The 26,610-nt window shown below is 41.1% G+C and overlaps 2 pseudogenes; both read right to left on the bottom strand.

Moving 5' to 3' along the window:
* Positions 1-7,706: 7,706 nt before the first annotated feature.
* On the bottom strand, positions 7,707-10,871 carry LOC145046287 (uncharacterized; annotated as a pseudogene).
* Positions 10,872-15,990: 5,119 nt separating this feature from the next.
* LOC145046286 (uncharacterized) lies at positions 15,991-19,155 on the bottom strand (annotated as a pseudogene).
* Between the last annotated feature and the right edge of the window lie 7,455 nt (positions 19,156-26,610).

The raw sequence follows: 26,610 nt of genomic DNA, 5'->3' as shown, positions 1-26,610 counted from the left end.
ACGTATTATTAGACTATAAAAAGTATAGTTTGATAAATTCACAATACTAATACATTTCCATAAAAGAATTCATACATATTACATACATTTTAGATAAACTATAATACGTATAGTTTATGATACATCACTCAACGCACTCGTACAAAAAGGGTACATCCATACAAGAAAGATTTATATTCACACGCATTTCACGTAAACTTATTAACCTATGTTGTGAGACTCTCTCTCTCTCCCCGTACGTCCGAGTGCGGGATATAATTCCTGGTAGTTATAATCAGAATCTCCTTGAGGGAGAACGTGATACTTGTATATAGATCTATATTGGGTTTGACACCCCACACCTTGCTGCTAGCTACAGTGGGACCTGCAGGTCTACGGGTGACAAATGTCATTTCATTTTCGCGACGCCTGAGAAACGTTGTGGCAGGTTCACATAGTCACAGTATGATTATAGCGACTCACTTAGGGGGATAACAATTCATGAAGTTTACGGGGTTTCATAAAACCGAAGTAGGTTTTAGGTTGATAAAAGAAATTTTACTTTCCATAACATTTTAAACTCACAACATTGTTACTAAGAAACGATGATTTCTCATACACTCTAGTCTTTGGTTATAAGGCTACATTTCTCGGATTTCAAGGGAAATACCGGATTTTTCTGAAACAAACGCGACATTTACATGTGAAATACTCCTACTAAGTTTATTAATAAAAGCTTATGAACTCACCAACCTTTGTGTTGACACTTTTCAAACAACTTGTATTCACAGGAAAACACTAATCAGGTTATCAAGTGCTTTTGAGGATGGGACGTTAAGGCGTCAAACTTTTCATATTTTGACAACATATTGTAATTGATTTTGAAACATCTAATTCATACAAGTGATGTAACTTTTTCAATTATATATATGTTGGTTGTGTTTGCTTAAATTACTATTAAAATTGTGGTTATGATGCTATACATGAAGTCCTCCACCCCCGGACGTTTCCGCCATCCTCGGTTTGGGGGTGTGACACTTTTTCTCATTGGTAAGTTGAAATGTCATGACTTTGGAGGTTTTATTGAACATAGCAGTAGAAATGGCCAAGGATAACCAAGTCATGGGTACTAAAAAAGTAGTCATGATCGTTGAGAGCACAGAGTGATTAAGAGCAACGATCAACATTTTTAACTCTTCTGGGTACTTGGTAACATTTGGAAGAACTCGATAATTGGAACTCTGAATCTTCAACAAAGGTTGAGAGGTGGCTTCATCAGTAATTTGGGATGGATCAACATGAGTAGTTGTTCCTGCCATTACTAGGGTTTTGGAGATTGGTGTGAAAAGATAAGTATAAGGAAAGAAGATTTTGGGGAAAATATTCAACCAGGATGTGTAACGTTTTATTTGAAATCCCTAAATTCATTTTATACTTAGTACACAATTTGAATTTGAACTAGCCAGGAATGAAATTATACCACGTGTATCCTAGGAAAGTAGACCAGTTGCCATAAAAGTCGCCATGTATGAAAAGTAATGATCACTTTTTCTTAGAAAATTGTGAAGTAACCAAACCATCACAACCATCAATTATTTTGTTTTCCCCAAGAGGATAAGAACTGCCACCTGAAACTTCGTTTTGAGGTAGGGCTCATTTGCTTTTAGGATGACAAATGAAATCATATTCGGACTTTCAAAATCTAGGTTTGGGTTGGTAGTACCCAAGACCTGCAAATGTGTGCCAAAATATAGTTGGAACCAACGTAAAAAATGTACGTATTGTGACATCAAATAAACCATCTATGTAAAAGCAAATGGATCTCAGACAAAGATCTATTCATTCAATATCAAGAGAGATATCGAACTACTTGTGTGGTTTCCTATGAAATACAAATGAATATTCATAAAGAAGTATCGAAGGGCTTCTTTTACTAAGGCTTCAAAGGTATGCTAAATTTTGTTCATAATCACAACTTAACATAAGTGTGAGTTAAATGATCAAAATTACCTATATGACAAGTGTAGTTAGAGACAAGCTAAGGTGAGATAAATTTGTAAGTGACAAAGATACGAACTGATATTCAGACAAAAACCATATCCCAAAAAAACTAAGTGATGGATCCTGTTAGGAAAAATGCCTTGGGTAAAGAGCATTTTATCAAGATTACTCATAACTAAAGGAATAAGATTTTGACTATCGACGGAACGTATTGAAACAAATGATTCGTTAAAATCTTAAACTAAAATTTCACCGTCAATTCCTTTATAAGTTGGTAATGTTGTGTTTCACCATCATCACAGACTTGTACAATATCTACATTTTGATTGGTTTCTACTAGAGATGTCGAGGACACACAAGTAAAGTGTGTAAATCATGAAGAACTAAGTTGATGAAATATTATGGTTAAGAAACATAGTGTACATCTACAAATTATATGGACAAAGTAGAAATCTCTTAACTCAAAATGAGAAGAGAAAGGTAGCTCGTCAAATAATGTGAATATAGCCTGATTGGGAAGGAATCCTCGTAGTGAGTGATCCAATAAGGCTCCAAAACACATTGAGTCTATGAGGCTTAAGTTGACATACAACAAAATGCTTCTTGGGACACCTAACTAGTGCAAAGATTCAAAACGATAACTGTCCCCCAGTCACAAAGCAATAACCTCCATGATATGTCGATTGAGAACTACATTGAATAACGTTAAACACACAAAACAACAAAAAAATATTTTTGGATTTTTCTTTTTGAAATGAAAAGACAAAAATAAGAAAAAAATTGGAAATTTTGGTTTTGAATTTTAAAGAAAAAAGAAAAATACTTTTGGAGTTTAGTTGTTATTGAAAATTAAAGACAAAAGAAATCAAATATTTTTGGTAATTTTGATTTATAAACACAATATGACAAACAATAAAATGTTACCAAACATTTGAAGAGAAGAGTATTAACATCCAGAAAACAATGCTTATCAGAAAACAAAGTGTGATCTGGACCATTCAGAGAGATTTTGAAATCAAATAGGGTCGAACGTTGAATAGTGAACAGTAACTTTTGAATCCTTCAGCGATGTTTCGACTCCACGTTATTTCATGATGAAGACAAACTTGGAATAACAGTTTCATCGAGCATTACTAATCTAGACAAGATCTTTAGAAAAATTTCTCATCCAAAGGCTTTGTAAATATGTCAGCAAGTTGATCCGTCGCCTTCACAAAGTGAACCTCTATATTTCCATCCTCGACATGATCCTTGATAAAGTTATATCAAAATGAGATTACTTGTGGTAACTTGGAATAGACCCCGTTGGTCTTTGGTTCTGTTAAGGTAGGAAATTTGGAGTTCATGGATGGTAATCTCCGGGCCTTTCAGGCCAAGATTATAGCAGGGAAGTTGGGGGCTCATCTGGAGCCCAAAGCTTGTGGATCTCTAGAATCCTTCAGGAAGGAGGATCCTATTGTTGGATCTTGACATTTGGTATTGGAGGTGACTTTGCACCATGTCCTCAGGATGGTTGGAGTAACTCAGGAATAGGAGGTCATGATTTCATTAGATGTTTTGCGGGTATGTTATCTTCCGCTCTTCAGGGTTGTTATCAGGAATTTGTATTGCTTTGTAATTTTGATTGGGTTTGAATAAGTTATGTCTCAGATCGGTTCTCTGCTAGTGTCTAGATAATCAAGGATTGTTATATGCCATTCTGCATGCCGAGAGTCTTCAAGGAATCATTAGAGGGTCGTATCTTGTTGGGTCGTATCTTGTTGAGCGGGTTTTAGCGTGTTCGGTTGCTGATATGGGTCTATGTTAGGATCAATTCAGGGGTATTTCTTGGAGGATATTTGGTTAGGATTAGTGAGTTAGTTCTCTAGTGAAGTCAGGGTTAAGTTGTTTTATATTTTGATCTGGTGGGATCAACAGTCGTGTACAAAAAAAATTTTGGGTTCAAACCTTACCGTTGATTGGGGAAGAGCGTAGTAGGAAGATAGTGGTGTCAGTTACATGAGTTGCTGATCATTTGATGTGTCAATGGAGGTTTATATTTGCATGTGTTGTAGACGGTTAGAGTTCAGTTGTTCTTTGAGAATAGAATTTGGGGTGGGATTTGTTCGGTACAAGGCATGGATTGTGGTTTCTAATCGCCAGCATAAGAACCCAAGGATTTGGTATGGTATCATGAGAGGTGATTTAGATTATCATATTGGTTAAGATTTCAAGGGCATTCTCCAGGATTTCAGGAGTGGGGGGGATCTTTGATTTTGGCTAGTAATGGAGTGGCAGCATTCTCCAGGATTTCAGGAGTGGGGGTATTCTCCAAGATTTCAGGATTTAGGTGTGAAAGTAGGGTATGTTTTGCAACCCAGTCAGGATGAGAGACGAACCAAGTGGCCGTATGGATTTAAGTTGTGTAAGTTGGAAGTCGAGGAAACTTCCAACATCTGGTCGGTGCCTTCTTTGTGGTGCATAGTAGGCTTGCGGATGGATCTAGGACGAGGGTTGTGTTAGAGCCTTGCTGCATGTTCTTGTTTGATGAAGGCTTTGGGGTTCAAAGCATGACTCGAACACCTGATTGGATGCAGTTTGATGCATGTTTTGGCTCTGAATGCATGGGGTTGTGATGGTTAGGGTGTGGTTAGGCCATGAGTGATATTCATGGTTAGTTAGAAGTGTTGTAAGACTGCGATGGAATCGTATCATTAAGTAGTTCAAGGTAGATTATCGTTGGTGGTGGTCACGAGCATAAAGGAGGAGTTAGTAGTGCTTTGGGCGCGCCGGCTAGGATTGTTGAGCAGTATTTCTCTGTTTGAGTTGAGGACCATTGGGGTATGAGGAGCAGTCGGGCCTTTGTGGCTGTAGTTGGCTGGGACCCATGGGCGAGGCCCGTGTAATTATGGAAATATAGGTAGGACCTGGTGGAGACCATTCAATCAAGGTTTTGGATCTTGAGATGCAAGATCAAGTGGAGGTCAGTGTGTGACGCAGAGGGATTTATAGGCTGGGTAGCTTTATTATTTGGACTCTTGGGAACCTGGTGGTTGGACCAGGTGAAAACTATAGAAGTAGAAATGGGGGTGGCATTTAGATTATCTTCATGGAGCATGTGAGAAAGGAACGGATCATCTAAGAAAGGAATGGATTGTCTGACAAAGGAACATATCAGGTTCCAAAGGAACGGATCATATAGAAGGGGGTTTGGAGCACCTGGAAAAGGTTTGGAGAATTTGAGTATGATATGGAGCAAAAATGAGACCTTTTGTGCCATATATTAAAGGGTTGGTCCATGAAGAATTCTGTTGCTCCAAGCACACTCCTTCTTGCACCAAACTACTCCCTCTTGTTCCATGAGGATCCCTCTCGAACCATCGTGTCACACCCCCAAACCTGAACGGCGGAAACGTTCGGGGGCGGATGACTTCATGTGGTAACGTAACAAATGAATACATAGTAAAGAAAGCAATACAACCATCATATATATATAATTGAAAGTTTACATTTGTCAAAAGTTACATGTTCAAAACTCAATTACAATATGATGTCAAAATACGAGATTAAACTGGCGCCGCAGCATCTCTTCATCAAAAGCGAAATGCATACCTGAAATTACTAATTTCCTGGGACATACAAGTAATTTTGAAAGAGTAGATCAGCATTTAAGCTGGTGAATTTCATAAGTATTTAAATGACAATGTTTAAATGAAATGAAATGTTTTATCTTTGTTTTGTATGTGTTTAGAAAATCCTATATTTTCTACTAGCATAAAAGTAGCCTTCATTCAAGACCAATGTTTGTTTCCAAAATGTATGTAAAGGTAAAATAATAAATGAGTTTGAAAACCTTGTAAATCAATGCGTTTTTAATACCCCTTGTGAGTTTTATAACCATACTATTGACTCGAAATGCCTATACACAACGTTCTTCAGGCGTTGGAATGTTATGACGTTTGTCACCCCAAACGGTGGACTGCAGGTAACAGTCAGGGCGCGGGTTGTCAAGCCCGTATAGATCTATACACAAACACCATGCTCCCCCTCCAAGGGATTCTGGTATATAATACAGGACTTGAAATGTGTACTCGAACGTACATGAAGTTAGTGTCTCACAAATCCGTGGTATAAAAACAGATCTACTTGTTAAAATGTTACGTTTGTTCTTGTATACGAAAGTAAACTTCTTGAAAATATATGTTTCTAGTACATAAGAGTTAGAAATATGTTCGTAAAACTATACCTATTATAGTTTTAAAAAGTGTGCTTTGTTTGTTTAGAAATACTTAGGAAAAGAATAATTTGTTTATGAAAGCATAAACTTTTGGTGTAGAGTCTAAGATAGAAAAGAATAATTTAAGAACAGTTTAGTTTTATACATGTATTACAACAACTTCATATTTTAAGAGATCGAATGCTATTGTAACATATGTTATATATTTATATATAAAAGTTCCTTTAAAAGTTTATAAATCGAATGTGATTTGAATACTTAACATTATATAAAAGAGTTTCTTTATGTAACACACGATAATACTCATGTGTTTTACTTGTAATCCCCCCCCCCCCCCCCCCCCCTTGAAAGCATATAAAAGTATTTAGAATAATTAAAACGGTTGATTAAGGGGTATGAAACTCACTTGAAAGTTTTGGAGATAGCGAGATGGAAAACCGGGCAGAGTTTCGTCTCGGGAAACGGATTTTCCTCGGGATTCTCGGGAATCTCGGGAGTAAAATCGACCTTCGGGACTTGAGCCAAAAAGACCAGAGCTTCGGGTTTGAACGGACACGGAAAACGAGGCAAGGTTGTGAGAGAGAGGAGAGAAATGAGCCCTTTCTTTGGAAACCCTTGTAGCCTATTTATAGTGAGGCTGGTCTGCCTCAGTACGCGGGGCGTACGCTCGTACGCAGCGCGTACACGTACGTCATGCATGACCGAAGCCTCGACTGCCTCGGCCTCGGATGGGACGGGTCCCTGGGTACGCGGGTCGGATGGGATAGCGGGTCAGGTTCTCCGGATCGTGCGACGTGGACGGTTTGAGGCTGAGCTCCTCGGGTACGCGGGGCGTACAGGAGTACGCAGCGCGTAACTCGGATGCTGACTCCCCTTCGGATAATTTCCGAATTTTGAATAAAATAAATAATTAATTTATTTAATAAACTTCAAAAATTGATATCTTCTTCATACGAACTCCGTTTTCGATGGTCTTTATATCCTCGCGTAGGTGAGACTACGCTCTTCAACTTTCGTTTAGACTCCGTCGGCAAATTCCAAAATTATTTTTTTATTAAATATTAAAAATCTATCGTGTTTAAGGAATTTCTTTGAAAATTCGTAACTTCTTTATCTGATGTCGGTTTTTGCCAGACTTTTTACCGCTGGAATACCATTGTCGAAACCTTCGATTCTCGTTTAGGTCATTCCGGCCAAAAGTCGCTCGATTTCTGATTCGAGTTTTTAGCTGTCTGTTGCTAGGTCGAACTTGGAAAGATCATAACTTCGCTAAATGAAGTCGGATTTGGGCGTTCTTTTCACGTACGATCATGGTTCAAAGACATTTAATCATAGAAGGAAATTAAATAGGACTTATTTGTACATTTTATTATGAAAGTAAATTTTATTACTCAGAAGCAGTTACAATACTTGACCCACTTTGGTCGTTACAAAGAGTTGAAGTATCGGGTTGTCACATCATCCCCCCGTTAGAGAGAATTTCGTCCCGAAATTTAAAGTAGTAAAGATACTAGTGAACATGAAAGAGATGAGGGTACTTTTGTTTCATCTGATCTTCGCGTTCCCATGTGAATTCGGGTCCCCGCTTGGCGTTCCAGCGAACCTTCACGATGGGTATGCGACTTTGTTTTGTTTGTTTGACCTCTCGGTCCATGATTTCTACTGGTTCTTCCACAAAGTTGAGGCTCTCGTTGATCTCGATTTCGTCGAGTGGGATAACAAGAGTCTCATCGGACAGACACTTTTTCAAGTTTGAGACGTGGAAGGTTGGATGGATGTTACTAAGTTCGCGCGGTAGGTTAAGCTTGTAAGCCACAGGACCGATTCTGGCAAGAATCTCGAAAGGCCCTATGTATCTTGGATTTAGTTTCCCACGCTTTCCAAATCGTATTAAACCCTTCCACGGTGAGACCTTTAATAAGACGTGGTCTCCTACCTGGAATTCCAAAGGTTTCCTCCTTTGGTCAGCGTAGCTTTTCTGTCGGTCTCTTGAGGCTTTCAATCGTTCACAAATCTGAACAATCTTCTCTGTTGTTTCACGTATGATCTCCGGACCGGTGAGAGTGCTTTCAGGAACTCTTCTTCCAGCTAACTGGGTATCGCCAACTTCAGTCCAGCATAGAGGGGATCTGCACTTTCGACCATAGAGGGCTTCAAACGGAGCAGCCTTTATGCTTGTATGATAACTATTGTTATATGAAAATTCGACAAGGGGTAAATGAATATCCCATGCCTTTTCAAAATCAATCACGCAGGCTCTCAGCATGTCTTCTAAAGTTTGTATCGTTCTCTCACTTTGTCCGTCTGTCTGTGGGTGGTAGGCTGTACTCATGTCCAGCCTAGTTCCCAGGGAACTTTGTAGTGACTGCCAGAACCTTGAAGTGAACCTACTATCTCAATCGGAGATAATGGATATCGGAACACCATGCAATCGCACTACTTCCCTTAAGTAAGTTCTTGTAAGCTTCTCTATTTTGTCAGTCTCCTTGATGGGTAGGAAATGCGCGGATTTGGTCAGTCTGTCGACAATGACCCATATGGTATCGAGTCCACTTGTCGTCTTGGGTAATTTGGTTATGAAGTCCATAGTAATCCGCTCCCATTTCCATTCCGGTATCTCTGGCTGTTGTAGTAGTCCTGACGGTTTCTGATACTCGACCTTAACCTTAGCGCAAGTAAGACATTTACTCACGAAGGTAGCAATTTCTGCTTTCATGTTAGGCCACCAGTATAGTTTCTTAAGATCCAGATACATTTTATCTGAACCCGGGTGAACGGAATATCTTGAGTTGTGAGCTTCAGTCGTGACTATGTTTCTGAAACCACCATGTTTTGGGGTCCAGATTCGGTCCATGAGATAGTAGGCTCCGCCACCCTTGACTTCTAAATTCTTCTCCATTCCTTGCAGGGATTCACCCACCATATTTTCGGGTTGCAAAGCTTCCATTTGTGCTCCTTTAATTTGTGTGGATAAGTGGGAATGGATGGTCATGGTCAGAGATTTGACCCTCCGACCAGTGTATTCCTTTCGGCTGAGGGCGTCGGCTACTACGTTGGCCTTTCCAGGATGATATCGAATCTCACATTCGTAGTCATTCAGTAACTCGACCCATCGTCGTTGTCGCATGTTGAGTTCCTTCTGATCGAAAATGTGTTGAAGGCTCTTGTGATCGGTGAAGATGGTACTCTTTGTTCCGTATAAGTAGTGCCTCCAGATCTTCAGAGCAAATACCACAACTCCTAATTCGAGATCGTGTGTCATATAGTTCACTTCGTGTGTCTTAAGCTGTCGGGAGGCATAAGCGATAACCTTCCCCCTCTGCATAAGAACACAACCTAGTCCTTGATTTGAAGCATCGCAATACACAACGAAGTCTTCTATCCCTTCGGGGAGGGATAGTATCGGTGCGGTGCACAAGGCCTGCTTTAGTGTCTGGAATGCCTTCTCTTGTTTCGCTTCCCAGTCAAAGGCCACACCTTTCTGGGTTAATGAAGTAAGAGGTTTCGCAATGCTCGAAAAGTTATTTATGAATCTGCGATAGTAGCCAGCTAGACCTAGAAATTGATGAATTTCAGTAGGTGTCTTTGGTGCCGACCAGTTCTCAATAGCCTTAATTTTGGAGGGGTCAACGTGTATTCCCTTTTCGCTAACAACATGACCTAAAAATTCGACTCTTCGAATCCAAAATTCGCATTTAGTGAAGTTCGCATAGAGTTTCTCCTTTCGCAGTGTTTCTAGGACTTTTCGTAGGTGTTGACTATGCTCTTCCTTATTTCGAGAGTAGATAAGTATATCATCGATAAAAACGATGACGAACTGATCCAAGTAAGGGCGGCATACCCTATTCATTAGGTCCATAAATACTGCTGGTGCATTGGTTAATCCGAACGGCATCACCACGAATTCATAGTGTCCATAACGAGTTCGGAAAGCTGTCTTTGGAATGTCCCCCTCTAGAACTCGTAATTGGTGATATCCCGATCGCAGGTCTATTTTTGAGAAGTAGTTCGCCCCTTGAAGTTGATCGAATAGGTCGTCGATACGGGGTAGAGGATAGCGGTTTTTGACAGTAAGTTTGTTCAGCTCTCTGTAGTCGATGCACATACGGAACGATCCGTCTTTCTTCTTTACAAACAAGACCGGTGCTCCCCAAGGTGAGAAACTTGGTCTTATGAATCCTTTGCGAAGGAGTTCATTAAGTTGACTGGAAAGTTCCTGCATCTCTGCTGGTGCAAGACGATAAGGCGACTTCGCTACTGGGGTAGCTCCTGGAATTAAGTCGATTCTGAACTCGACTTGGCGTTGCGGTGGTAATCCTGGTAGTTCTTCTGGAAAGATATTGGGAAAGTCGTGTACTACCAAGATGCTCTTGATTTCCTTCAGTTCTTGACTTGTATCGACGATGTGCGCTAGGAATGCCCGACAATCCTTCCGTAAGCACTTTCGAGCTTGGATGCACGAAATGATGCGAAGGTTTGTACTAGATTTGTCGCCGTAGATAACTAATGTTTCGTTGTTCGGGAGGTTAAGACGGAATGCTTTCTCAAAGCACATGATGTCAGCGCGAAGGAGACTCAACCAATCCATGCCGACTATGACGTCGAAACTTTTAATTTGTACCGGCATGAGATTGATTGGGAAAGAATGGCCGTCCAATGTTAACGTACAGCCCATGTATATGCAATTTGTGCTTTCGGTTTTTCCATTGGCCATCTCTACAGTGAATGATTCTTTTAACTTGCTAGGTTTAGGTTTAAGTAAATGGATAAAGTTTTGACTCACGAAGCTTCTCTCCGCTCCACTATCGAATAATATGCATGTGTATGAATTATCGAGAAGAAACGTACCAGCAACTATAGTTGGGTCAGCTACAGCTTCGTCGTGGCCTATTGCTAAAACTCATCCTACACCTCCGGTGCCTGCTGCCTTAGGACAGTTTCTCTTGTAGTGGCCCACCTCGCCACAACCGTAGCAAGCCTGCCCTACACCCGCACCGGAAATTTGAGTGATCGGCTTTGCGGGTTCTTTGCAGAAACGAGCCGTGTGTCCTTTCCTGTTGCAGTTGGCGCACTGCATATCTCGGCAAGGTCCATGGTGGTGGAAATTGCACTTGGTGCATTTTGGGAGGTTGCCTACATAAGGCTTTGTTGGGTAGGTATTTGTAGGGACTGTAGCAGGTACAATAGCAGCATTTACTGACACAAGTTGTTTCTTTGCGGATTCTTGGGAAGATCCACCCTTTCCTTTGATCCACGCTCTCTTCCTGCCATTGTTGTTGTTGTTGTTGTTGTAGTTGTTGTTTCCTTTCTGTGGTGCTGGTGCAAAAGTGGTTGAGTTCTGATGACCTCCGTAGTCGATCAGAGATTGTGCCAGTTCCTTAGCACTTTCAAAGGTGTCAGGTTTGGAAGCTAACATGCTTGACCGCATCTGGGGTGTCAGTCCCCAGATGTACCTTTCTATCTTGTTGCTCTCGGGAGCAATCATGTCTGGACAAAGGTTTGCTAGTTTGCAGAATCTGTTGGTATAAGTAGCGATGTCGGTACCCACCGTTCCGAGAGTCCATAGTTCGTGTTCAAGCTTTTGAATTTCTCCCCACGGGCAGTATTCCCTCATCATCATGGCCTTCAAGCTCTCCCAGCTTATGGAGTTTGCCACGATTAGGGTAAGTACTTTAACGTGGCCATTCCACCAAGTTAAAGCTTTATCAAGAAGGGTGAAGGTGGCAAATTTGACCTTGCTGTGCTCGGGACATGAGTAGATTTCAAAGACTGCCTCCGTCCTTTCAATCCACTGCCTCAGGGCCATCACACCACCAGTACCATAAAACATCCGGGGCTTGGCATTGGTGAAGTCCTTATAGGTGCATTCTCGAGGTGGTCCATGACTCTCGCCATGGTTGGACGTGTGTGCGCCAGATCCTGAGACATTAGCACTTGAGTTATTGATCTGTGGCATGGCGGCTGCCACTGCTGCGGTGACTGCTGCTTGAAACATTACAGCATCAAATGGAGGTGGTGGTATAGGTATTTCCTCACTGTTGTTTCGCCTTGGATTCCTACGCGGAGGCATCCTTCAACTATAGATGGAAAGAAAACAAGGATAAGAATTTCATGAAATAGAAAATGTATGTGTCTCATGAATTAAATCGCTATAATTCAACAACAAATGATAGTATGAGTCTTAAAATAGAAGAATGAATGTTATTTGTAAGACTGAGGGTATGAAACAAGTATTTGGGTTCCCAAGGACCATTCAAGGTTCGAACGAAATACTCAGCATAGTAGTAATAGTGCCACTTATATTAATATAAAAGTTGTTACAACGATCAAGAAAATTTGTCCCCTATAAGGATCTCCGTTTACCAAGTTCAAGAAATTTAAAGACTTTTAGCCGAGGTCCTAAGCTATAACAAAATTTGAGTTCTTGACAAGCACTACTTGCGTCGAAAGTTGCGTTTGGAGCTTGACTCCGTATCTGATTGCTTCGACTCCATTAGACGCCTATCTAAAGCGGCTTGTTGTTCCCTTAGTTCGGCGAGGGCTGCAATAATTTGCGCTTGAAACGCTTCGGTTTGGAACTGAGCGTTGTCTTTCCTCTTGTCCAACCTACAGATGTCAGAAGTGTGAACCTGCACTTCTACGTTGATATCCCGGAGTCGACTAGCTTGTACTCCAGATTGATAGGACTGATTGGCTAACTTACCCACCATTACCGGGAGTGCTCGATCAGCCGAACTTCCGCCACGGACATCATAGAAGTCCCGGCACATGCCGTAGGGAGGGCGTAGGTTTTGCTGTTGGCTCCAATGGTGGAGGTGACTTCCCCAGACGGGAGTCGGTCCTTGAAAGTTCCTTACGAAGACGGGAGGTTGAATGGGTGGTGGATCGATAACTTCCGGCTCTGAGTCGGTACCGGAGTCATCACCCACGTCTATGGGTTCCTCGTCCTCTTCGGGATCATCTTCGATCCATCCTCCGTTGCCTTGGTTGGGAAAGTAGGGGTCGCCAGGGTGGTGGAATCCAGCCATTTGACTATACGAGAATTAGGGTTATAAGAATTGAATAAAGTCGGAACATGTAAAACGTGAAAGTTAAACTAGTTTAGATAGCAAATACTCCTATAGTACTTAAATTCTTGTGTTTGATTTTTGTAACGGCTTGGTAAGGTTTTGACATTGTTGCCCACTACGATCATTCCTTGATTTGTGCGTGTCAACTTGCCTAAATACTTGTAAAATTGTATAATATGAAAACAGTTTGTGGTATGCATGTAATTGTACTTAAATGAACTATTAATTTAAGTTGAACGAAATGCTGCTTAAGTGTAAAAAAAAGAAATTTGTTTTGTCAGAGAGTATTAGTCCCTTAAGCATTTATAGTTTGTATATCTTATGTGGTTCGATATACTTAGTTCACTATAAACATTGCTCTGATACCAATCTGTCACACCCCCAAACCTGAACGGCGGAAACGTTCGGGGGCGGATGACTTCATGTGGTAACGTAACAAATGAATACATAGTAAAGAAAGCAATACAACCATCATATATATATAATTGAAAGTTTACATTTGTCAAAAGTTACATGTTCAAAACTCAATTACAATATGATGTCAAAATACGAGATTAAACTGGCGCCACAGCATCTCTTCATCAAAAGCGAAATGCATACCTGAAATTACTGATTTCCTGGGACATACAAGTAATTTTGAAAGAGTAGATCAGCATTTAAGCTGGTGAATTTCATAAGTATTTAAATGACAATGTTTAAATGAAATGAAATGTTTTATCTTTGTTTTGTATGTGTTTAGAAAATCCTATATTTTCTACTAGCATAAAAGTAGCCTTCATTCAAGACCAATGTTTGTTTCCAAAATGTATGTAAAGGTAAAATAATAAATGAGTTTGAAAACCTTGTAAATCAATGCGTTTTTAATACCCCTTGTGAGTTTTATAACCATACTATTGACTCGAAATTCCTATACACAACGTTCTTCAGGCGTTGGAATGTTATGACGTTTGTCACCCCAAACGGTGGACTGCAGCTAACAATCAGGGCGCGGGTTGTCAAGCCCGTATAGATCTATACACAAACACCATGCTCCCCCTCCAAGGGATTCTGGTATATAATACAGGACTTGAAATGTGTACTCGAACGTACATGAAGTTAGTGTCTCACAGATCCGTGGTATAAAAACAGATCTACTTGTTAAAATGTTACGTTTGTTCTTGTATACGAAAGTAAACTTCTTGAAAATATATGTTTCTAGTACATAAGAGTTAGAAATATGTTCGTAAAACTATACCTATTATAGTTTTAAAAAGTGTGCTTTGTTTGTTTAGAAATACTTAGGAAAAGAATAAATTGTTTATGAAAGCATAAACTTTTGGTGTAGAGTCTAAGATAGAAAAGAATAATTTAAGAACAGTTCAGTTTTATACATGTATTACAACAACTTCATATTTTAAGAGATCGAATGCTATTGTAACATATGTTATATATTTATATACAAAAGTTCCTTTAAAAGTTTATAAATCGAATGTGATTTGAATACTTAACATTATATAAAAGAGTTTCTTTATGTAACACACGATAATACTCGTGTGTTTTACTTGTAATCCCCCCCCCCCTTGAAAGCATATAAAAGTATTTAGAATAATTAAAACGGTTGATTAAGGGGTATGAAACTCACTTGAAAGTTTTGGAGATAGCGAGATGGAAAACCGGGCAGAGTTTCGTCTCGGGAAACGGATTTTCCTCGGGATTCTCAGGAATCTCGGGAGTAAAATCGACCTTCGGGACTTGAGCCAAAAAGACCAGAGCTTCGGGTTTGAACGGACACGGAAAACGAGGCAAGGTTGTGAGAGAGAGGAGAGAAATGAGCCCTTTCTTTGGAAACCCTCGTAGCCTATTTATAGTGAGGCTAGTCTGCCTCAGTACGCGGGGCGTACGCTCGTACGCAGCGCGTACGCGTACGTCATGCATGACCGAAGCCTCGACTGCCTCGGCCTCGGATGGGACGGGTCCCTGGGTACGCGGGTCGGATGGGACAGCGGGTCGGGTTCTCCGGATCGTGCGACGTGGATGGTTTGATGCCGAGCTCCTCGGGTACGCGGGGCGTACAGGAGTACGCAGCGCGTAACTCGGATGCTGACTCCCCTTCGGATAATATCCGCATTTTGAATAAAATAAATAATTAATTTATTTAATAAACTTCAAAAATTCATATCTTCTTCATACGAACTCCGTTTTCGATGGTCTTTATATCCTCGCGTAGGTTAGACTACGCTCTTCATCTTTCGTTTAGACTCCGTCGGCAAATTCCAAAATTATTTTTTATTAAATATTAAAAATCTATCGTGTTTAAGGAATTTCTTTGAAAATTCGTAACTTCTTTATCTGATGTCGGTTTTTGCCAGAATTTTTACCGCTGGAATACCATTGTCGAGACCTTCGATTCTCGTTTAGGTCATTCCGGCCAAAAGTCGCTCGATTTCTGATTCGAGTTTTTAGCTGTCTGTTGCTAGGTCGAACTTGGAAAGATCATAACTTCGCTAAAGGAAGTCGGATTTGGGCGTTCTTTTCACGTACGGTCATGGTTCAAAGACATTTAATCATAGAAGGAAATTAAATAGGACTTATTTGTACATTTTATTATGAAAGTAAATTTTATTACTCAGAAGCGGTTACAATACTTGACCCACTTTGGTCGTTACAAAGAGTTGAAGTATCGGGTTGTCACATCATCCCCCCGTTAGAGAGAATTTCGTCCCGAAATTTAAAGTAGTAAAGATACTAGTGAACATGAAAGAGATGAGGGTACTTTTGTTTCATCTGATCTTCGCGTTCCCATGTGAATTCGGGTCCCCGCTTGGCGTTCCAGCGAACCTTCACGATGGGTATGCGACTTTGTTTTGTTTGTTTGACCTCTCGGTCCATGATTTCTACTGGTTCTTCCACAAAGTTGAGGCTCTCGTTGATCTCGATTTCGTCGAGTGGGATAACAAGAGTCTCGTCGGACAGACACTTTTTCAAGTTTGAGACGTGGAAGGTTGGATGGATGTTACTAAGTTCGCGCGGTAGGTTAAGCTTGTAAGCCACAGGACCGATTCTGGCAAGAATCTCGAAAGGCCCTATGTATCTTGGATTTAGTTTCCCACGCTTTCCAAATCGTATTAAACCCTTCCACGGTGAGACCTTTAATAAGACGTGGTCTCCTACCTGGAATTCCAAAGGTTTCCTCCTTTGGTCAGCGTAGCTTTTCTGTCGGTCTCTTGAGGCTTTCAATCGTTCACGAATCTGAACGATCTTCTCTGTTGTTTCACGTATGATCTCCGGACCGGTGAGAGTGCTTTCAGGAACTCTTCTTCCAGCTAACTGGGTATCGCCAACTTCAGTCCAGCACAGAGGGGATCTGCACTTTCGACCATAGAGGGCTTCAAACGGAGCAGCCTTTATGCTTGTATGATAACTATTGTTGTATGAAAATTCGACAAGGGGTAAATGAATATCCCATGCCTTTCCAAAATCAATCACGCAGGCTCTCAGCATGTCTTCTAAAGTTTGTATCGTTCTCTCACTTTATCCGTCTCTCTGTGGGTGGTAGGCTGTACTCATGTCCAGCCTAGTTCCCAGGGAACTTTGTAGTGACTGCCAGAACCTTGAAGTGAACCTACTATCTCGATCGGAGATAATGGATATCGGAACACCATGCAATCGCACTACTTCCCTTAAGTAAGTTCTTGTAAGCTTCTCCATTTTGTCAGTCTCCTTGATGGGTAGGAAATGCGCGGATTTGGTCAGTCTGTCGACAATGACCCATATGGTATCGAGTGCACTTGTTGTCTTGGGTAATTTGGTTATGAAGTCCATAGTAATCCGCTCCCATTTCCATTCCGGTATCTCTGGCTGTTGTAGTAGTCCTAACGGTTTCTGATACTCGACCTTAACCTTAGCGCAAGTAAGACATTTACTCACGAAGGTAGCAATTTCTGCTTTCATGTTAGGCCACCAGTATAGTTTCTTAAGATCCAGATACATTTTATCTGAACCCGGGTGAACGGAATATCTTGAGTTGTGAGCTTCAGTCATGACTATGTTTCTGAAACCACCATGTTTTGGGGTCCAGAGTCGGTCCATGAGATAGTAGGCTCCGCCACCCTTGACTTCTAAATTCTTCTCCATTCCTCGCAGGGATTCACCCACCATATTTTCGGGTTGCAAAGCTTCCATTTGTGCTCCTTTAATTTGTGTGGATAAGTGGGAATGGATGGTCATGGTCAGAGATTTGACCCTCCGACCAGTGTATTCCTTTCGGCTGAGGGCGTCGGCTACTACGTTGGCCTTTCCAGGATGATATCGAATCTCACATTCGTAGTCATTCAGTAACTCGACCCATCGTCGTTGTCGCATGTTGAGTTCCTTCTGATCGAAAATGTGTTGAAGGCTCTTGTGATCGGTGAAGATGGTACTCTTTGTTCCGTATAAGTAGTGCCTCCAGATCTTCAGAGCAAATACCACAACTCCTAATTCGAGATCGTGTGTCGTATAGTTCACTTCGTGTGTCTTAAGCTGTCGGGAGGCATAAGCGATAACCTTCCCCCTCTGCATAAGAACACAACCTAGTCCTTGATTTGAAGCATCGCAATACACAACGAAGTCTTCTATCCCTTCAGGGAGGGATAGTATCGGTGCGGTGCACAAGGCCTGCTTTAGTGTCTGGAATGCCTTCTCTTGTTTCGCTTCCCAGTCAAAGGCCATACCTTTCTGGGTTAATGAAGTAAGAGGTTTCGCAATGCTCGAAAAGTTCTTTATGAATCTGCGATAGTAGCCAGCTAGACCTAGAAATTGATGAATTTCAGTAGGTGTCTTTGGTGCCGACCAGTTCTCAACAGCCTTAATTTTGGAGGGGTTAACGTGTATTCCCTTTTCGCTAACAACATGACCTAAAAATTTGACTCTTCGAATCCAAAATTCGCATGTAGAGAACTTCGCATAGAGTTTCTCCTTTCGCAGTGTTTCTAGGACTTTTCGTAGGTGTTGACTACGCTCTTCCTTACTTCGAGAGTAGATAAGTATATCATCGATAAAAACGATGACGAACTGATCCAAGTAAGGGCGGCATACCCTATTCATTAGGTCCATAAATACTGCTGGTGCATTGGTTAATCCGAACGGCATCACCACGAATTCATAGTGTCCATAACGAGTTCGGAAAGCTGTCTTTGGAATGTCCCCCTTTAGAACTCGTAATTGGTGATATCCCGATCGTAGGTCTATTTTTGAGAAGTAGTTCGCCCCTTGAAGTTGATCGAATAGGTCGTCGATACGGGGTAGAGGATAGCGGTTTTTGACAGTAAGTTTGTTCAGCTCTCTGTAGTCGATGCACATACGGAACGATCCGTCTTTCTTCTTTACAAACAAGACCGGTGCTCCCCAAGGTGAGAAACTTGGTCTTATGAATCCTTTGCGAAGGAGTTCATTAAGTTGACTGGAAAGTTCCTGCATCTCTGCTGGTGCAAGATGATAAGGCGACTTCGCTACTGGGGTAGCTCCTGGAATTAAGTCGATTCTGAACTCGACTTGGCGTTGCGGTGGTAATCCTGGTAGTTCTTCTGGAAAGATATCGGGAAAGTCGCGTACTACCGAGATGCTCTTGATGTCCTTCAGTTCTTGACTTGTATCGACGATGTGCGCTAGGAATGCCCGACAATCCTTCCGTAAGCACTTTCGAGCTTGGATGCACGAAATGATGCGAAGGTTTGTACTAGATTTGTCGCCGTAGATAACTAATGTTTCGTTGTTCGGGAGGTTAATACGGACTGCTTTCTCAAAGCACATGATGTCAGCGCGAAGGAGACTCAACCAATCCATGCCGACTATGACGTCGAAACTTTTAATTTGTACCGGCATGAGATTGATTGGGAAAGAATGGCCGTCCAATGTTAACGTACAGCCCATGTATATGCAATTTGTGCTTTCGGTTTTTCGATTGGCCATCTCTACAGTGAATGATTCTTTTAACTTGCTAGGTTTAGGTTTAAGTAAATGGATAAAGTTTTGACTCACGAAGCTTCTCTCCGCTCCACTATCGAATAATATGCATGCGTATGAATTATCGAGAAGAAACGTACCAGCAACTATAGTTGGGTCAGCTACAGCTTCATCGTGGCCTATTGCCAAAACTCGTCCTACACCTCCGGTGCCTGCTGCCTTAGGACAGTTTCTCTTGTAGTGGCCCACCTCGCCACAACCGTAGCAAGCCTTCCTTACACCCGCACCGGAAATTTGAGTGATCGGCTTTGCGGGTTCTTTGCAGAAACGAGCCGCGTGTCCTTTCCTGTTGCAGTTGGCGCACTGCATATCTCGGCAAGGTCCATGGTGGTGGAAATTGCACTTGGTGCATTTTGGGAGGTTGCCTACATAAGGCTTTGTTGGGTAGGTATTTGTAGGGACTGTAGTAGGTACAATAGCAGCATTTACTGACACAGGTTGTTTCTTTGCGGATTCTTGGGAAGATCCACCCTTTCCTTTGATCCACGCTCTCTTCCTGCCATTGTTGTTGTTGTTGTTGTTGTAGTTGTTGTTTCCTTTCTGTGGTGCTGGTGCAGAAGTGGTTGAGTTCTGATGACCTCCGTAGTCGATCAGAGATTGTGCCAGTTCCTTAGCACTTTCAAAGGTGTCAGGTTTGGAAGCTAACACGCTTGATCGCATTTGGGGCATCAGTCCCCAGATGTACCTTTCTATCTTCTTGCTCTCGGGAGCAATCATGTCTGGACAAAGGATTGCTAGTTCGCAGAATCTGTTGGTATAAGTAGCGATGTCGGTACCCACCATTCCGAGAGTCCATAGTTCGTGTTCAAGCTTTTGAATTTCTCCCCGCGGGCAGTATTCCCTCATCATCATGGCCTTCAAGCTCTCCTAGCTTATGGAGTTTGCCACGATTAGGGTAAGTACTTTAACGTGGCCATTCCACCAAGTTAAAGCTTTATCAAGAAGGGTGAAGGTTGCAAATTTGACCTTGCTGTGCTCGGGACATGAGTAGATTTCAAAGACTGCCTCCGTCCTTTCAATCCACTGCCTCAGGGCCATCACACCACCAGTACCATAAAACATCCGGGGCTTGGCATTGGTGAAGTCCTTATAGGTGCATTCTCGAGGTGGTCCATGACTCTCGCCATGGTTTGACGTGTGTGCGCCAGATCCCGAGACATTAGCACTTGAGTTATTGATCCGTGACATGGCGGCTGCCACTGCTGCGGTGACTGCTGCTTGAAACATTACAGCATCAAATGGAGGTGGTGGTATAGGTATTTCCTCACTGTTGTTTCGCCTTGGATTCCTACGCGGAGGCATCCTTCAACTATAGATGGAAAGAAAACAAGGATAAGAATTTCATGAAATGGAAAATGTATGTGTCTCATGAATTAAATCGCTATAATTCAACAACAAATGATAGTATGAGTCTTAAAATAGAAGAATGAATGTTATTTGTAAGACTGAGGGTATGAAACAAGTATTTGGGTTCCCAAGGACCATTCAAGGTTCGAACGAAATACTCAGCATAGTAGTAATAGTGCCACTTATATTAATATAAAAGTTGTTACAACGATCAAGAAAATTTGTCCCCTATAAGGATCTCCGTTTACCAAGTTCAAGAAATTTAAAGACTTTTAGCCGAGGTCCTAAGCTATAACAAAATTTGAGTTCTTGACAAGCACTACTTGCGTCGAAAGTTGCGTTTGGAGCTTGACTCCGTATCTGATTGCTTCGACTCCATTAGACGCCTATCTAAAGCGGCTTGTTGTTCCCTTAGTTCGGCGAGGGCTGCAATAATTTGCGCTTGAAACGCTTCGGTTTGGAACTGAGCGTTGTCTTGCCTCTTGTCCAACCTACGGATGTCAGAAGTGTGAACCTGCACTTCTATGTTGATATCCCGGAGTCAACTAGCTTGTACTCCAGACTGATACGACTGATTGGCTAACTTACCCACCATTATCGGGAGTGCTCGATCAGCCGAACTTCCGCCACGGACATCATAGAAGTCCCGGCACATGCCGTAGGGAGGGCGTAGGCTTTGCTGTTGGCTCCAATGGTGGAGGTGACTTCCCCAGACGGGAGTCGGTCCTTGAAAGTTCCTTGCGAAGACGGGAGGTTGAATGGGTGGTGGATCGATAACTTCCGGCTCTGAGTCGGTACCGGAGTCATCACCCATGTCTATGGGTTCCTCGTCCTCTTCGGGATCATCTTCGATCCATCCTCCGTTGCCTTGGTTGGGAAAGTAGGGGTCGCCAGGGTGGTGGAATCCAGCCATTTGACTATACGAGAATTAGGGTTATAAGAATTGAATAAAGTCGGAACATGTAAAACGTGAAAGTTAAACTAGTTTAGATAGCAAATACTCCTATAGTACTTAAATTCTTGTGTTTGATTTTTGTAACGGCTTGGTAAGGTTTTGACATTGTTGCCCACTACGATCATTCCTTGATTTGTGCGTGTCAACTTGCCTAAATACTTGTAAAATTGTATAATATGAAAATAGTTTGTGGTATGCATGTAATTGTACTTAAATGAACTATTAATTTAAGTTGAACGTAATCCTGCTTAAGTGTAAAAAAAAGAAATTTGTTTTGTCAGAGAGTATTAGTCCCTTAAGCATTTATAGTTTGTATATCTTATGTGGTTCGATATACTTAGTTCACTATAAACATTGCTCTGATACCAATCTGTCACACCCCCAAACCTGAACGGTGGAAACGTTCGGGGGCGAATGACTTCATGTGGTAACGTAACAAATGAATACATAGTAAAGAAAGCAATACAACCATCATATATATATAATTGAAAGTTTACATTTGTCAAAAGTTACATGTTCAAAACTCAATTACAATATGATGTCAAAATACGAGATTAAACTGGCGCCGCAGCATCTCTTCATCAAAAGCGAAATGCATACCTGAAATTACTGATTTCCTGGGACATACAAGTAATTTTGAAAGTGTAGATCAGCATTTAAGCTGGTGAATTTCATAAGTATTTAAATGACAATGTTTAAATGAAATGAAATGTTTTATCTTTGTTTTGTATGTGTTTAGAAAATCCTATATTTTCTACTAGCATAAAAGTAGCCTTCATTCAAGACCAATGTTTGTTTCCAAAATGTATGTAAAGGTAAAATAATAAATGAGTTTGAAAACCTTGTAAATCAATGCGTTTTTAATACCCCTTGTGAGTTTTATAATCATACTATTGACTCGAAATGCCTATACACAACGTTCTTCAGGCGTTGGAATGTTATGACGTTTGTCACCCCAAACGGTGGACTGCAGCTAACAGTCAGGGCGCGGGTTGTCAAGCCCGTATAGATCTATACACAAACACCATGCTCCCCCTCCAAGGGATTCTGGTATATAATACAGGACTTGAAATGTGTACTCGAACGTACACGAAGTTAGTGTCTCACAAATCCGTGGTATAAAAACAGATCTACTTGTTAAAATGTTACGTTTGTTCTTGTATACGAAAGTAAACTTCTTGAAAATATATGTTTCTAGAACATAAGAGTTAGAAATATGTTCGTAAAACTATACCTATTATAGTTTTAAAAAGTGTGCTTTGTTTGTTTAGAAATACTTAGGAAAAGAATAATTTGTTTATGAAAGCATAAACTTTTGGTGTAGAGTCTAAGATAGAAAAGAATAATTTAAGAACAGTTTAGTTTTATACATGTATTACAACAACTTCATATTTTAAGAGATCGAATGCTATTGTAACATATGTTATATATTTATATATAAAAGTTCCTTTAAAAGTTTATAAATCGAATGTGATTTGAATACTTAACATTATATAAAAGAGTTTCTTTATGTAACACACGATAATACTCGTGTGTTTTACTTGTAATCCCCCCCCTTGAAAGCATATAAAAGTATTTAGAATAATTAAAACGGTTGATTACGGGGTATGAAACTCACTTGAAAGTTTTGGAGATAGCGAGATGGAAAACCGGGCAGAGTTTCGTCTCAGGAAACGGATTTTCCTCGGGATTCTCGGGAATCTCGGGAGTAAAATCGACCTTCGGGACTTGAGCCAAAAAGACCAGAGCTTCGGGTTTGAACGGACACGGAAAACGAGGCAAGGTTGTGAGAGAGAGGAGAGAAATGAGCCCTTTCTTTGGAAACCTTCGTAGCCTATTTATAGTGAGGCTGGTCTGCCTCAGTACGCGGGGCGTACGCTCGTACGCAGCGCGTACGCGTACGTCATGCATGACCGAAGCCTCGACTGCCTCGGCCTCGATTGGGACGGGTCCCTGGGTACGCGGGTCGGATGAGACAGCGGGTCGGGTTCTCCGGATCGTGCGATGTGGACGGTTTGAGGCCGAGCTCCTCGGGTACGCGGGGCGTACAGGAGTACGCAGCGCGTAACTCGGATGCTGACTCCCCTTCGGATAATATCCGAATTTTGAATAAAATAAATAATTAATTTATTTAATAAACTTCAAAAATTCATATCTTCTTCATACGAACTCCGTTTTCGATGGTCTTTATATCCTCGCGTAGGTGAGACTACGCTCTTCAACTTTCGTTTAGACTCCGTCGGCAAATTCCAAAATTATTTTTTTATTAAATATTAAAAATCTATCGTGTTTAAGGAATTTCTTTGAAAATTCGTAACTTCTTTATCTGATGTCGGTTTTTGCCAGACTTTTTACCGCTGGAATACCATTGTCGAGACCTTCGATTCTCGTTTAGGTCATTCCGGCCAAAAGTCGCTCGATTTCTGATTCGAGTTTTTAGCTGTCTGTTGCTAGGTCGAACTTGGAAAGATCATAACTTTGCTAAATGAAGTCGGATTTAGGCGTTCTTTTCACGTACGATCATGGTTCAAAGACATTTAATCATAGAAGGAAATTAAATAGGACTTATTTGTACATTTTATTATGAAAGTAAATTTTATTACTCAGAAGCGGTTACAATACTTGACCCACTTTGGGCGTTACAAAGAGTTGAAGTATCGGGTTGTCACACATCGAATATCCTTCTTGCGCAATGGGGTACTCCGGTTGCACCATGGAGTATACCGTTACGCCAATCATAACCTTGTTGCTCCATGCATGTTATTATTATGCCAAGATGGTGATGTTGCTCCAACCTAGAAGTTCTTGTGCCCTCCATATTCCCGTTGCGACATACATATTCCTGTTACGCCATCATGGCGCATGTTGGACCATCTTGGTCCTTGATGATCCAAATATTCTATGAAGTCCTCTATGATGCTCAAGATCGTTCAAAGGTGCTCATATGTTGTCATTTCTCAATGATGACACCGTGTTGTGCCACCATGATGGATGTTGGACAATTAGTGTTCATGATGTGCCACTTCTACATCATGATGCTCCATTATGGAACATGGTGCTCCATCATGTGTGTTGTTGATGCTCATGGGTTGTATGACATGGATGAATGTTCCAGAATATGATGAATGGCGGATTCTGATTTGTTGACACCTTTCATGGGACTATGGGCCAATGGGCTTAGACCATTAGGGTTTTAGTTCTAATCCATCAAGTATAAATAAGGATGCCTGGTGGGTCATTTTGTATCTTGAATTCTAGAGTGATAGGCAAATATCTATGTAATTGTACTTATAAGGTCTGGTTGAGAGCTCTGAAATAAAGAATACACCCTCTTGCCTGTGGAAGTAGCTCAACTTGATCGAACCAAGTAAATATTATGTCTTGTGTGCTTATAGGTTTGCTAGTTATCCATTTTGCTTCCTAACAATTGGTATTAGAGTTGAGGTTTGTATTCCTGTGATTGAGGATGTCTACTCACAAGTTTGATTTGGAGAAATTCAATGGTTTAAAGGACTTGACATTGTAGAAGGTGAAGTTGAAGGCTCTTTTGGTTGAACAAGGGTGTGCATCGGCACTGGAAGGAGATGCAAAACTACAAGAGGACATGGAAACTAAGAAGAAGGTAGATATTCTGATGAAGGCACAAAGTGCCATTCTATTAAGATTAACAAATGAAGTACTAGGGTAGGTTTTGTGTCAAACAACTGCTTTTATGTATTGAGATAAACTTTATGACAAGTATTAGAACAACTCACTGATGAATAGGTTGTATCAGAAGAAAAGGTTGTACACTCTCATAATGTCTGAAAGTAATCGAGTGGAAGATCATCTGGATAACTTTAATCGCATCATCTTGGATCTATAAGGGGTGGATGTGAAGGTTGAAGATGAATATCAGGCGCTCATTCTCTTATGTTCTCTTCCTAACTCATATGATAAAGTTTTTTGATACCCTGCTCTATGGTAGGACAACAATCATTGTGAATTATGTGAAGGACTCTTTAATGTCCAATGAATTGAAAAGAAAAGTTTTAGTTGGAGAGGAGGACTCCAGTTCCAGTTTGTTTGCATGGATAGGGTGGGCAAAAGAGAGGAAAGGAAGAAACAGAGGAAGATCACATTCAAAATCAAATTCTAGATGTTCATTGAACACAAAATGTTATAACCATAAGAAGAAGGGACACTTCAAGCGAAATTTTTCACGATTCAAGAATGGGAAGTTTAAGAATGAATCAAGTAGGTAACGTTGTTGCAGTGGTTCAGTAGAGTTCTGATGAATGGGACGATGGTGATGTACTGAATGTGAGTACATCAAGTTCTGTTGATGTTTGGGTCTTAGATTATTGAGCAGTTAAGATGGGTGATGATTGGGTGAGTAGTATCGAAGGTAGTGGCACGATGCAGATCAAGATGCATAATGGCATGGTCGGGAAGTCAGATTGTTGGTATGTTCTAGAACATCGGAAGAATTTAATTTCTCTTGGCACATTGGCTAAGTATGGGATGTGTTACGCTAGTGAAGGTGACTGGGCCAAAGTAACCAAAGGTTCTCTTGTTATAATGAAAGGGAAGAGGAGTCATGGAGTGATCTATATCCTAAAAGGCAGTACGGTTATGCGAACGATAGCTATCTCCTAATCCTTGAATGAAGGTGATGACAAGATATAGTTGTGGCGTCGTAGGTTGGGGCACATGAGTAAGAAGGGCATGTTAGTTCTAAGTAAAAAAGGACTGCTTGGTGGACAGGCTACTAGAAAGATAAATATTTGTGAAGCTTGAATCAAGGAAAAGCATTGAAAGTGAAGTTCAGTACCGATGAACACACAAGCAAGGAAATCTTGGAGTATGTTCACTTAGATCTATGGGGTCTTGCACCAGTGAAGTCTCAAGTAGGATGCTCATACTTTGTGATGTTCATTAATGATTATTCAGCCAAGGTTTGGCTGTACTTTCTAAATACCAAAGATGAGGTGTTTGGGAAGCTCAAGGAGTGAAGACCATGGTTGAGAAAAGGACTGGAAAATAGGTCAGTACTCTAAGGACTAACAATAGGTTGGAGT

The sequence above is a fragment of the Lactuca saligna genome, chromosome 5 (assembly GCF_052625555.1).
Source record: "Lactuca saligna cultivar CGN05327 chromosome 5, ASM5262555v1, whole genome shotgun sequence".
NCBI classification, from domain to species: Eukaryota; Viridiplantae; Streptophyta; class Magnoliopsida; order Asterales; family Asteraceae; genus Lactuca; species Lactuca saligna.
This window is presented reverse-complemented; position numbering and strand designations above follow the sequence as displayed.